General features: G+C 40.8%; 1 protein-coding gene across 1 annotated transcript in view; it reads left to right on the forward strand.

Annotated features, from left to right (window-relative positions):
• Positions 1-1,319: 1,319 nt before the first annotated feature.
• Positions 1,320-13,042, forward strand: part of Cab39 (calcium binding protein 39) — a 77,754-nt gene continuing 66,031 nt past the window's right edge. Inside the window, exon 1 of the mRNA XM_026396238.2 lies at positions 1,320-2,126. The gene's annotated coding sequence lies outside the window, so the exon portion shown is untranslated. The remainder of the gene's footprint in view (positions 2,127-13,042) is intronic.

Consider the following 13,042-nt stretch of genomic DNA (forward strand, 5'->3'; position numbering starts at 1 on the left):
ACTCACCACCACTTTATTTCTTTACCTCACCACTGCTACCACTCTGGGCACTCTTCTGGGTGATGGGTCTGTGAGCTAAGAGTCCCGGCTTTTCAGAGAAACAGTGAACAAAGCCACGCGTAGACCATTGGACAGTGTGAATTGCTACGGAGAAAAGCATCCCTGGGTGGGGAGGGAGACATCCCTGTCTTCTCTCTCCCTCTCCCTTTTTCCTTCTCTTTCTCCTGGTCCTAGGAATCAAAGGGGGGGGTCCTCCTGCCTGCCTGGCAGGTGCTCTACTCCTGAGCTACGCCCCCTCCCCTCCCCTCCCCCACCAGCTAGCCATCTAGATTATCTCAGTGTCCTCTAACTAGTGTCCCTGCTGAAACCCTCAGGCCTTTCAGTCTTGTCTTCACACCACAGTGACCCTTCTAAAATGTCATACCAAGTCCCTTCTCTGCTCAACACCTCCACATGGCTTCCTGTCTCCTGTAAATACCACAGTCCGCACTTGGGTCAACAGGGCCCACTCTCTCCCCCTCTCCTAACTTCCTGCCATCCCTTGGCTCAGCAGCACGTGCCCTCCTCAGGCCCTGGGTCCTCCTGCTCCTGCTCAGGGGCCTTCAGGCCCTTGCTGTCTTTATGGAGCTAGCTGCACAACAGCAGCCCCTCCTCACCCAGGGCTGTTCCTCCCCAGCAATTCACACTGTTCAATGGTCTACGTGTTGCTTTGTGTACTGTTTCTCCTCAAAGCCGGGACTCTTTAGCTCACAGACCCACCACCTAGAATAGTGCCCAGTACACATCAGGCACTCGCAAATCTTCTTTGATTACAAGTTAAAAATACAGAAACAAATACACATAAATCTTTTTTTTTTTTTTTAACTACCAGACTCTGTCATCAGTCTTTTGTAAAACAGTATCCTATTTATCGGCGTGAACCTATGGCAGGTACTACTATTATTACACTTTTGTCTTTCTTTTTCTTTCTTTCTTTTTTTTTTTTTTGTACCATGAGGAAACAGCCATTCACAGCGGCTAAGGAGGCTGAGCCACGAGGATCACAAGTTCGAGGCCAGTCTCAGAAACTTAGCGAAATCCTAAAATATAAAAAAGGGTTGGGGGCTGGGGATGTGGCTCAAGCCGTAGCGCGCTCGCCTGGCATGGGTGCGGCCCAGGTTCGATTCTCAGCACCACATACCAACAAAGATGTTGTGTCCGCCGAGAACTAAAAAATAAATAAATATTAAAAAAAAAAAAGAAAACCTCTACTTTAAAAAAAAAATAAATAAAAATAAAAATAAAAAAGGGTTGGGATGTAGTTCAGTGGTAAAACATCCTTAGGTTCGTGGTGGAACTGGGTTTAAATCCAGGCTGAATCCTACATCCTACCACTTTCTATACTGTTAGGGATGCTAAAATGAAGTCATCCGTTTCTTACAAGCAAAAAAGAAGCTGTGCACTAAGTCGGCTCCAGGCCTTTCACAGAATTAAAGCTTTAAGAGTCGAGGAAGTGTCGCTGAAGGTAGGCGTGTAGTCCTCCAGGAAGAGTGCTAAGACGCTGGGCAGGAGCTGAGCACCAGCCAGTAAGGGGCAGAAGGAAGAGGAACTCGCTCTGGGCTTCTGCTTTTTTCTGCACGCCCTCTACTCGAGTCTCGCGCGATGTGGCTGTTCTGAGTCCGCCCGATCGCCCAGGGGCGCCAGAGGCAGAAGGGGGCGTTGCGGCGCTACCCGACGTCGCGCCCTCGGCGGCTGCGCAGTGCGCACGTCAAAGCCGGGCTCTGGCCGGGAGCGGGGCGCGGAGCGCCGGGAGCGGCGCGGCCTGAGAGACTGAGCTTTCAGGAGCTGGGCGGAGGCGAAGGCAAAGGCGGCGTCGATCCCCTCAGCAGCAGCCGCATCCCGAGCGAGCGCAGCAGCGCGGCGGCCACCGCGAGAACCTCTGGGCCGCCGTCCGCCCGCGCAGTCGCCGCCGCCGCCGCGGGAGCCCGTCGCCGGGAGTAGCAGCGGGCGGAAGACAACGGAGGGGCCGAGCGCCCGAGCCGCGCCGCGGGGACCGAGCGAGCAGCCCGAGGCGGCGGCGGCGGCCGAGGACGGGGACGGCGACGACGCGGAGGCGGAGAGGGAGCCACCCGGCCCGGCCGAGCCCCGTGAGTGACCCCAGGCCAGGCCCTTCTCGGCGCTGACGCCGGGCCCGGCCGCCTCCATTTTCTCGGGTGGCGGCAGCGGCGGGAGCGGCCGGGCCCGGCCCTTCTCGGAGCCTTCCCGCTGCCCTCGCCGGCGCCGGGCACCCGGAGCCTCGGCCGGGCTCCGGGAGCCGCGGGTCCGCTGCCGTCACCTCGGCCGCCCTCCTGCGGGCTGGCGGCGTGGGGCGACCGCGGCCAGTGTCGGGAGGGCAGGGAAGTGCGGACCGGGCCAACTGTCACTCCCACTGCGCCCGGCTCCGGCCCCGCGGTCCGGCCCCGCGCAGGTTTCTGTTCCCGGGAGCAGATGGCATCTTTGTGGCCGTATTTCGGGAAAATGCCTAACTGATTGCTGGTTAGGAATCGTGCGGTGGACGCGTTCCTGAGTTCGGTTGAAGCCACCCGAGCGCTGACTGCGAGCGGGCGCCGTAGTCGGTCCCAGCCCGAGGGACTCGGAGGTGAACCGGGTCCCGCGCCGCCTCCCCCGAGGAGCTTACGCTCTGGTGTGGGAGATAAGAGCAGTCCACAAATAACCACGATACCAGGAAGGAGGCGATAAGTCCTGTGAAAGGACCAGACTCGGGGCTAGAAAGGTGCCCGGGGAAGACCGCACCGGCCGATCGCTTCCGCCTTAGCATAAATTAGGAGGGCTTCCTGGGCGAGGCGGCGCCCAACACGGTCCTGAGGGCCTGGGAGGGATTTGGAGGCGGTTGGGGAGGGTTGCCGAAGAGATGTATGTGCAGGGCCAGCAAAGCTAGAGGACAAAGGTACAAAGGCGTAGTTTTAGAAATCGTAGATAATTCGAGTTTGTTGTGTTGAGGTGGGGTGGGGTGGGGCGGGCTAAAGAGGTATTTTGGGGGCAAATCCTTGAATGCTGTGGAGTTGCTGTTAGAGCGACGTTCTAAGGGAAACTTAGAGCTCATTTCTCAGTGACTCATGAGCCCGGAAATGTAGGCTAGGGCATATTAAAGGCGCTCTTGTGAAAGAAAGGAGTGGAGGAGGCCCAGGCAGGAGTTGACATTCTGTCCATTGAATATAATGCAATTTGAGATCGATTTTTGACAGCTTCCCGGATGGATATTTAAGTAAATCCGCATCCAGGCCAAGCACAGTACCTCTTAGTCTCTTAAGAGGTAATGGAAAGATGTCTGTTAAAATAAGCTCATCTGCACAATAGGTGATTTTGTTGTCGAGTTCCCTAAAATGCATCAAAACTCCTTGCACTGTATAATAGGTGTCTACAGTGAGCTAAACCTGAATTGCTTCTTTAAGAGGGCATTTGTGAAAAGTCAGTGTTAACCAATGTTGTGGGATTGAAAGTTAAACATAGACCTTTTTCTAGAAAGGTAAAAATTTCTCTGTTTTTAGTTATGAAAAAACTTTATAGTATAGGAGAGCCAGAGTGATTTTTTTTTTTTTAGCTCTGTTTTAAGGGGTTTTTTTTTGGGGGGGGGTGGTTAATTACTGGCAAATAATTAGCTGTCTTTGAAGTCTGTAATATAGAAGTAGCTTCTAGGTTTTGTAAGCACTTATTTGTGTGTGTGACAAATAAATGCCAACTTTTTCAGTTTTAAAATTTTGCTTATCAAAGTAAAACATGATCTTTGTAAAAAGTTTGTGAAATGCAGAAATACTTAATTTAAAAAAAATCTTCTTAATTTTACCACTTAAATCTGGCTACTGTAAACTTTTTTGCTTATTTTCTTTCCAGTCTTTTTCTTTGTACAAAGGAGTATATTGTGTATTTATGCACCTATGTTTTATTAAATATTCCTTTGTCAGTAAAATTTTCATAAATATTTTTTAAAGATTTTTTTTCCAAAAAAACAAGGGAAGTGTTTTTAAATTTTCTCTTTCCTGACAAGGTTCTATCATGAAATGCAGTAGTCATGCTATGTAACTGCTACTGTGAACTGAACTTTTTCTAAAGGCTTCTTGTTTGAAGTATGTTTATTAACATCTCTTTAATTTTTGGATCCTATTGCTTACTGAATAAACTTTGGGAGGCATGTGATTATGAAGTATGGAAGAGATTGTGCAGGTCTTTGCCATATGAGCAGATGTACTTCTAGAAGGGTACTATGGAAAGATGACTCTCAAGGCTGGTACACTGTCTCCCATACACTGTGGTGCAGTGACTCTTTTCATCTCCACTCATTCCTCTGAGACAGTCTCTATAGGTTAACACTTTTTGATAATGACACCACAAAGACCGGACTAGATGCATTTTTTTTCTATTGGCATTTCTTTAATAAAATGCCAATTTTATTAAAGAATTTGTTATGAAATGAATTTCTATAGTTACACAGCTTTTTTTTTTTTTTTTTTTTAAGGCCAGCTCACTTAGGTTCTTCAGCATTTTAGACTGCAGGTCCTTGTATTAAAACAGTTTTATTATATCTTTTTTTATAGCATTACTTTGGAGTATTTACTAAAGGTTATTCTTTCAATTAACTTTTGTGAGATTATAGATTTATGTAGTTACTTCCATACTCTCCCAAGAGCCTTTTTTCCAGATTGATCTCTGACAATTAATTCACAACTTTCTATCTGCCATAAAAAGGCATACACACTTCCAACTACACTCCTCTGCCACAAAAAAATAAAATCCAATCGTAGGACAGAACTTCAATGTAGGTAGTGTCTTTTGGATACCTTTTTTTGGTGTTTCTTTTTCAACTCTATTTTTAAAATCCATTTGCCTCTTTTCCATGGCTCATGTTTATTAGGAGTTTGATTTTAAGGCTGTCCTTGGGTGTTATACACAGAGGAATGTGATCACTTGATTAATATGGGTAATGACAAAAACTTTGGTTGGTAAAACTTTGATTGGTAAAACTTTGGTTTTTACAAACAAAAAGTGAAATGTACAAAATGTGATAAAATTGAAGGGAAGTAGACAAAGTCTGTGAAACTCTGGGCTAAATTGCTTGTGACTTGCATTGTTATTTAATTATTGAGGAGTAAAGATCTTGAATCTGTATGAATGCAGATCAAGCCAAATAGCCTAAGAATTGCACAAGGATGTAGTCATCAGTCTCTTTTGGCTTTGATCGAGAGAAGACTGGTAGTGGAATCCTCTTTAAAGAAGGGATTGGACTGTGTGAGCTTTTTTATTTTGTGTGTGCTTATGGAACTGGACCCCAGCCGTTTACCTGTCTGGAATATGAGGGGAGAGGAAAAATGGATGAATATTCTCTCCACTATCATTTGTAGAGTAGATTAGTTTGGGAATAAAATGATAGATGTTTTGCTTCTGTTTCTCAGGCCCTCCAAGGATTGTGAGAGGAATTATTGAGGTACTGGGTAGCAGAACAGAGGTTGCAAGTTAACAACTTGTCACCATCAGCATTTTAGTGTGTGTGTGTGTGTGTGTGTGTGTGTGTGTGTGTGTGTGTGTGTGCAGTCCTCCATTGTGCCATTTCTGTCTCACAGAGCTTCATAGACTGATTGTGCTTTTAACTTTTCTCTTGAAATGAAAGGGATGAGGGGAGGACAGAATTGTGGTTTATAGCAGCTGTGAAGTTAAGCTGGCAGAGAAAGGGAGAATGGCATGCAGAGAATTAGAAAAGGTCAGTCAGGTGTGAAGTGGCCCCAGAGAAGGGAGGTAAAGCTTGCCCTGGCCATTTATGTTGATCATGTCTGCCACATAGCTATGTATATAATCCTGAATAGATTGTGACTGGCTTCAGATTTTGGTACAGAGATTCTACATGGTGTTTTAACTTGTAGTTTTATATTTTCTTGTTTTTGTGTATGTAAGCATTTTCACATACATGTTACAAAGGCAGAAAGCCTAGTGTATATCATGGCAGTCTCCTTGGGATCATTATCCATCAGATAAATTGTTGAGGACCAGGAAATAAGATAATGTTAAAACATCACAATACTTTGATGAATTTTGATAAAATGTTTGTTTGAGAAACAAAAAATACATTTTGAGAAACAAAAAATAGCTTGATCTTAATTAAGTTGATACTTTATAATGTTTTCTAATGAACTGTAGCTTGCTCTTTTACAGGTACTGTTAACATATTGGTCCCTATTCTCTCCCTGCACAGATTACACATCAGCTGTAATTAGGCACACAGAAGAAATAGCATGAACAGGTTTTTGTTCATTTATCTATAAGGCCCGCTCTTGGATTCATAGAATTTGGAGGTGCAGTATTAACTCTGGTGTTGAAACCATAGGTGCAGGCTGGTTCACTGGATTTGAACCCTCACCCCTCCTTCTGAGTTCTATAATGTTAGACAAATTCCTTAACATCTCTCTAATAATTTCCTTGGATGAGAAAAATAATAGACCACATCTAAAAGAGTTGTAAGAAGATTAAATGAGTTACTACATCTAATGTACTTAGAGCAGGGTCTGGCATATATCAAATGCCCAGACATCCAAAGTTTTGTGATGCTAATAATGGACTGTTCCAGGTGGAAGAAACTTTAGTACCTCAGAAACTAACTGGAATGGTTCTTTCTGCAGGTGGGAATACTGAGACCCACTGTAACTAGAAAAATGTTCAATTAATTTTGTAGAAGTTTTTACAAAGTGAAGTCACTTGCCACAGGACTGGATCTTTTTTTTTTTTTTTTTTTTTTTTTTAGAGAATTTTAATATTTATTTTTTAGTATTTGGCGGACACAACATCTTTGTTTGTATGTGGTGCTGAGGATCGAACCCGGGCCGCACGCATGCCAGGCAAGCGCGCTACCGCTTGAGCCACATCTCCAGCCCCCAGGACTGGATCTTGAGCCAGATCTACTTTTCATGCAGTTTTCATGAAAGAAATTTTTATTCTTTGTGCAATAATGTCTTCGAACGTTTCCATTCACATGTACAAAGATTGTATTCACAATATGTTAAATGCTCTTTGGCACATGATTTTTTTAATGGTTTAATACACTGATACTCACAATTGTGATGAAGTTGGCAAGTTTTAGGGGCAGCTGTATGAGGTTAAGAGTTGAAATGGACAAAGGATCAAGGAGATGAAAAAAAAAAATCCTAGGTAAATTGTATTCTGCCCAGCATCATTACAGATGGGAAACCAAAGTGTGGGACCTTCCACAAATATTGTATCGTTGAGCTAGGATTGGAACTCAGATCTCCCTCATTTCAAAATGTGTGCTCCCTGCAATAGGGCGTGACTTTCTTATCTGAAATAGTTTTATTTTCCTTCATAGGGTCTTGGTTTCTTGCTGAGCATTTTTGATTTAGCATGAGGGTTATAAATAGAGTCTATTGAAGATTTCAATAGGTTCCCAAACAGTACCCACACATTATAATCCTAAACGAGATGATGTATTTTAAATGTTTTAGAGTCATAATTTGATTAGTGGTTTATAGTTTATTTAGACCATAAGGTAGTGTTTATTTTTCATGTTAGTCTTGTAGTGAGAATAGGAGGCCTATGTTATAGTGGGAAGGGCAGAAACCTGGGAATTAACCGGGCTGGGTCCTGACTCAATGACTAATCATGTTGTCACCCTAGACAAGTAATTCTACTTCTCTGGGCTTCAGTATTCCCATTATTATACAAAGGTTCAATACCCCTCAAATCTTTCTTGCTCTTATTTTCCATGATCATGTGTGTAGGCTTAAGACCTGCCCTTTTCTCCTGTACTAGGTAATCTCTGGTTTTGCTGTGGTCTTGAAGTCTGTTTCTCTATGAGAACTTTATGTCATGTGACCACGCTTTAACATTTTTTTCTCTCCGTTGGTCAAATGCCTGGAGTTATTTCACAGCACTGAAGTTCTTTGCTTGGGGTAGATGTGAACAACGTCAAAATGTGTATTTTCCAGTTTTCTACCTTTGTATTTATGAAATACGGAGTTAAGAATTAAATGTTATATGGTTGTAAAGTGCAAATTTAGTCAGGTAATGATTAACAAATCCTCAAGCCTCACATGAGTTTCATTGTCACAATTGTATAGTGAAGTTGTATGAGCTGTTTGTTTTGGGAAAAGGAAAAACATTAACTGTGGGAATGAGAGTGGAAAAGAAAGGACTAAATATGTACAATCAAATTGGAGATGTAAAGAATAGTCCTAAGGCAGTATCTTTGACTATAATTGCTATTTGGCGGGGGTACCCTGGATTGCATTTATGTGCATTCAACCATGGAGCCACATCCCCAGCCCTATTTTGTATTTTATTTAGAGACAGGGTCTCGCTGAGTTGCTTATCGCCTCACTTTTTGCTGAGGCTGGCTTTGAACTCACAATCCTTCTGTCTCATCCTCCCTAGCTGCTGGGATTGCAGGCTTGTGCCACCATGCCTGGCTGTAATTGCTATTGATCCTTTACCTTTGTAAAGGTGGAATGCTAGCTTAGATGTCAAGTCTTTGCTAGCCTTGGGTACTATAACCTATAAGAAATGAGGGTGATACTTAGTACCATGAGTATTCATAGCTCCTGAAATAACTATTAATTAGCTTGGTCCACACACAGTTGGGGTTTTTGTTTTGCAGGTTATTATTCTAAGTGTCTGGCCTCAGGGAGTTCTTAGTCTGTCTAAACAACTCTTTCCTGCTTTGATGGCATAGTATGGACCAGTTAATTTACTTCTGGACTCTCCCAACATGGAGACAGGAACTCAGGTTACTATCATGAGCCTATATAAATCATCTTTTGGCTCCAGTTCTTTTACTTACATTTTTTCCCCTCTGTTCAGTCTTCATATGCGAGTTATAATGCTGTGTTTCAGGGTTTAATACATTGTTTCTGTAACTGTTAAGAGATATATCCATGTGATGGTATGATAAAACTTCTCTTTTAGTCAGCAGAGATGAATATTAAACAAAATCCAGTTTTGGTTTATTTATCTCTGCTCTATTTATGCTTTTTTTTGAAAGTGATCTATGCATTATAATCGATAATGACTGATGCTTAGGATTCCCCATTTCCCAGGTAAGTTCCATATAACACAGTGTTTTCCATTAATTGCTGGTAGAAGTAGTTCCAGGGTAAAATTTAGCTTGAGGAAACACTGGATTAAATACAGTTAATTACATTTTTATTTTGGTTTTTATTTTTGTCATTGAGATGAGTTCTTGCTGGGTTGCCCAGGCTGACCTTGAATTCCTGAACTCAAGTAATCCTGCCTCAGGTTCCAAAGTAGCTAGGACTACAGGACTACCAATGCACACCACCATGTCCAGCTCAGATTATTTTGTATTTATGTGTGTGGGTGTGTTACTGGAGTCTAGTTTGGGACCTCACGCATGCAAGGTAAGCACTCGACCACTGAGCTACATCCCCAGCTCCAGTTATATTTTTGATGATATTTGTGTTACTGTGTTTCTGCAGAGCTTATCAGAATTTTTAATAGTATGCTTATGAGTATTTGCAAAGGAAACAGTGCAGTGTTTCCCAGTTTGCCAAGTTTATTTAGTCAGGACACCCCTTTCACTAGGAAATACAAACATCTTGAAGAAGGATTCTAGTCTAACAGATTTTGGAAAATGCTTTTATTTGTACTCTTAGTAGTATGACATTCAGAACATTTATTTTTTCATTGGGTTGATGACTTTTATAAGAATTGTAATTCAAGTAAGGTTGGAATAATTTATTTTCAGTTAAGGAAAAGAGTAAACACTTTAGCTCGTGGCTTTTCAAGTACATTTTTCTTTTTTTAAACTTCAACCCATAGTAAGAAGTTACATTTTTTTTATCAGTGGGCCTAATACATTCACACACACTCTCAAAACTGATAGAAATTTCATGAAACAATTTTTAGGCCTTACTATGTCTATTTTATTTGATAATGTTTGTTATGAGCTCCTGAAAAAAACTATGCAATTTGAGGAACAATGCGAATTTACATGAATTTACAAACTCACAAGATGGTTCAATGAAAATATATCATAGAGACTGTTTTATAAGAGAAAAAATCTAAAGCTCAATGTTGATAAGACAAAAAGAGACTTTGACCTTAAGGATTCTGGATTTAAATCCTAACTGTGCATTGCTGGGCAGGATATTCAGTACTCATTTTTCCTTAGCTTTTTCCTCTGTACAGTAGAAAGTATAAAACAAACGTGCATAGTTTTGAGATTCAGCAAGAAAAGCTCTGCATTGTGTCTGATGTGCTCTGTACACCTAGTACACATTAGCTTTTATGAAGATTAAAGTTCTCAAAATTTCTGCTGTACTATAAGTATTTCCAAAAATATTTTTATAACTTTAAAAAGTTGCCAGCAAGTGAATCTGGACTTTTGATGTGTATTGGGCTGTTAACAGTTTGATGTGATTATCAGCCCTAAGTTTTAAAATAGCAAAAAGGGCCCACTTTAAGTTGTTTTGCCTCATAGTAACTGAACTTTATGCTGTATTATTACATACGTTTTTAAATTATTCTTTTTTTTTTTTTTTCCTTTTTTTGACAGTGCTGAGGATTGAACCCAGGGCCTTGTGCATGCAAGGCAAGCACTCTACCAACTGAGCTATATCCCCAGCCCTAAAATTATTCTTTTTTTAACAATATCTTAAATTTAAAGTAATTAAATATAAATATGTATATATTTATATCAGTGATTAATTTAGCATGTTTGTAGTTTTAATTCACTAAAAAGTGAGGTAAAAGTTGATATTTCCTGTTTTATCTCCATTTCTACAGGTTTGGTTTTTTGTTTTGTTTTGTAGTTTCCCATCCTTGATATTTTCTACTGTTACTGGGGGTTAATTTTGTGACCTGACATAGGAAAAGAGATATTTAGAGGAGAATAACAATGCTGGGGGGCAAATCTCCTCTTGTCTTAACTATAGCTGCTGCTTTATATATTTCTGTCATCTGCTGGGGTATTTGAGTTTACTAGGCCTGGATTAAATGTTTCTTGGGTTAGTTATTTGTTTGTTTTATTACCTATTTGTATTCAGTAACTGAAGGGGCTGAAATAAGAGATTCTAATCAGTATCATTGACATATGCCAATTGAGTATGAAAATAGCCTAAAGATTCTCTAGTAGTGCTAGCAGGAAAAATGAGGCAAAAAGAATAAAATAATTGCCAGCATACACATATATTTCAGCTGCTGGTATGTTGTTTAAGGCCTCTATAGATATTTACCTCATTTAAGTCTATAAGAATTCTATTTGTTTCTCTGTATTTTCAGATACAAGTAACTGAGAAAAAGAAGCTAAGTAATTGGTCTGAAGTTATGCACCTAGGAAGAGGCCCTAGATTTGAAACCCTCATTGCAGAGCTTGAATTTGTAACCTACCCAACTTTGCTGTCTCTACCACAAGCTAGTGGAATGTAGAATCATCCTGGAACAGAAAATTTCTGGTACAAAAATGACTCAAGTCTCTGGTCACCAATATGTTATATCTCAGGATACTGAGAGAACTTTCATATCACCGAGTTATTATCAGTGATCTTTTAGGAGCTGAGAAGAAAAGGAGACTTACAGGAAGATTAGAGAAGTTAAGGTATTCCTTTTTCAAACAAGGAAAAGATAGAATACATAAATCATGGAGACTGAATTCAGTATTGATTTTTTGAACAGTCCTTGGCTAAGTGTTGGTGTCCAGAAGTTCCCATCATTTATTAGCTATTTTCTTTCCTGATAGGATTCTGTTAATTGAGATTATCTAAAAATAAAAATAAAAAAAATTTAAATCATACAATTTAATTTGGAATATCTTCTAGAACTGAAAAGTTATTTTGATGTTTGTACAAGATCATTCTATTTACATTCATGTTGTCAGAATATAACTGGCTAATACACTTTTCCCAAGAGGTATGTGGCAGATTAGCCACAGTTAGGGTGACCTTCATTCTTGTACACTATCTTCACAAGTAAGCGAGAAGGAACAAGGAACTGGTAACATCTTCCTGTATGTGCACACAGCAAAGTAAATATTTCCTAGTTTTATATTGTTAAAATCATTCTTCCCTGTTCTTTGAGATTATTCATAACCCATTTGTTTACACAAGAGCTGGTCTTGGTCTTATTCACATAGAATGAGTAATTGGATGCTGAAATGATGGAAAGTGGACTTCTTCCTCACAGAAGCCTTAGAGGGATGGGGAATATTTTTCTTTTATTTATTAGAAGCTCCTCCACTCTTTAAGTTAAATGTAGTAGAAAGAAGACCAAAGAGGTATTTGTGTGCTTAGCCTGGGATATGTGTGTAGACACCCATAAGTGTTTAAAAAGGTCAAGACTATCTTTACAGAGGTTTTTGTTATGTTTGTAGAGAAGAGGAAAGAAGAAATAAAGAGGGAAAAGGAACAAGACAAGATCTTATGATGGAGGTAGAACTGGTAGCTTTTCAGAATTGTCTTAAGAAGTAGAGCACATAGATAGATTGTTAACCATGGAATGCTTATCTCAAAGATCACAGCCTCCAAACCAAAATGGGATCTCCCAACCCAGACAGTATAGATATTACATGTTCTTTTTAAAAATTGAAAATCTTAAAACTATCCTATGTATTCCAGATTCTGGAAAAACAACCCAGAATAACAAATTGGTGTTACGAAACTAGCAGTCTCCTGAACAGGGGAATGCAATTTTACAGTTTCAAAATCAGTCTTACACACTTGGGTTTTAGGAGATACCTTCCACTTTATTTTCTATTTAAAACTCATATGTGCACACAAATACTTTGTGCACTCCTGATTTTCATTTAGTGTCTCACATGGTTGAGAGCACATGAAATGTCCCATGCTCTCTAAGGTATGCATGAAAATGTAGTTACAAAATTTTCAAATAGAAGGTGCATAAGCCAGGGTAAAATTATAACTCAAAAGATTTGGGGGAGGAGGAAGAGCTCAAAGAAAGACACTGGGCTTTGGGAGAAATTTGATGTGCTAAATCAGTCTATTCTGATTCTTTAGCAGTGAGAGCAGGGTGAAATGAATCATGATAATAATGA

The sequence above is a fragment of the Urocitellus parryii genome, chromosome 1 (assembly GCF_045843805.1).
Source record: "Urocitellus parryii isolate mUroPar1 chromosome 1, mUroPar1.hap1, whole genome shotgun sequence".
NCBI classification, from domain to species: domain Eukaryota; kingdom Metazoa; phylum Chordata; class Mammalia; order Rodentia; family Sciuridae; genus Urocitellus; species Urocitellus parryii.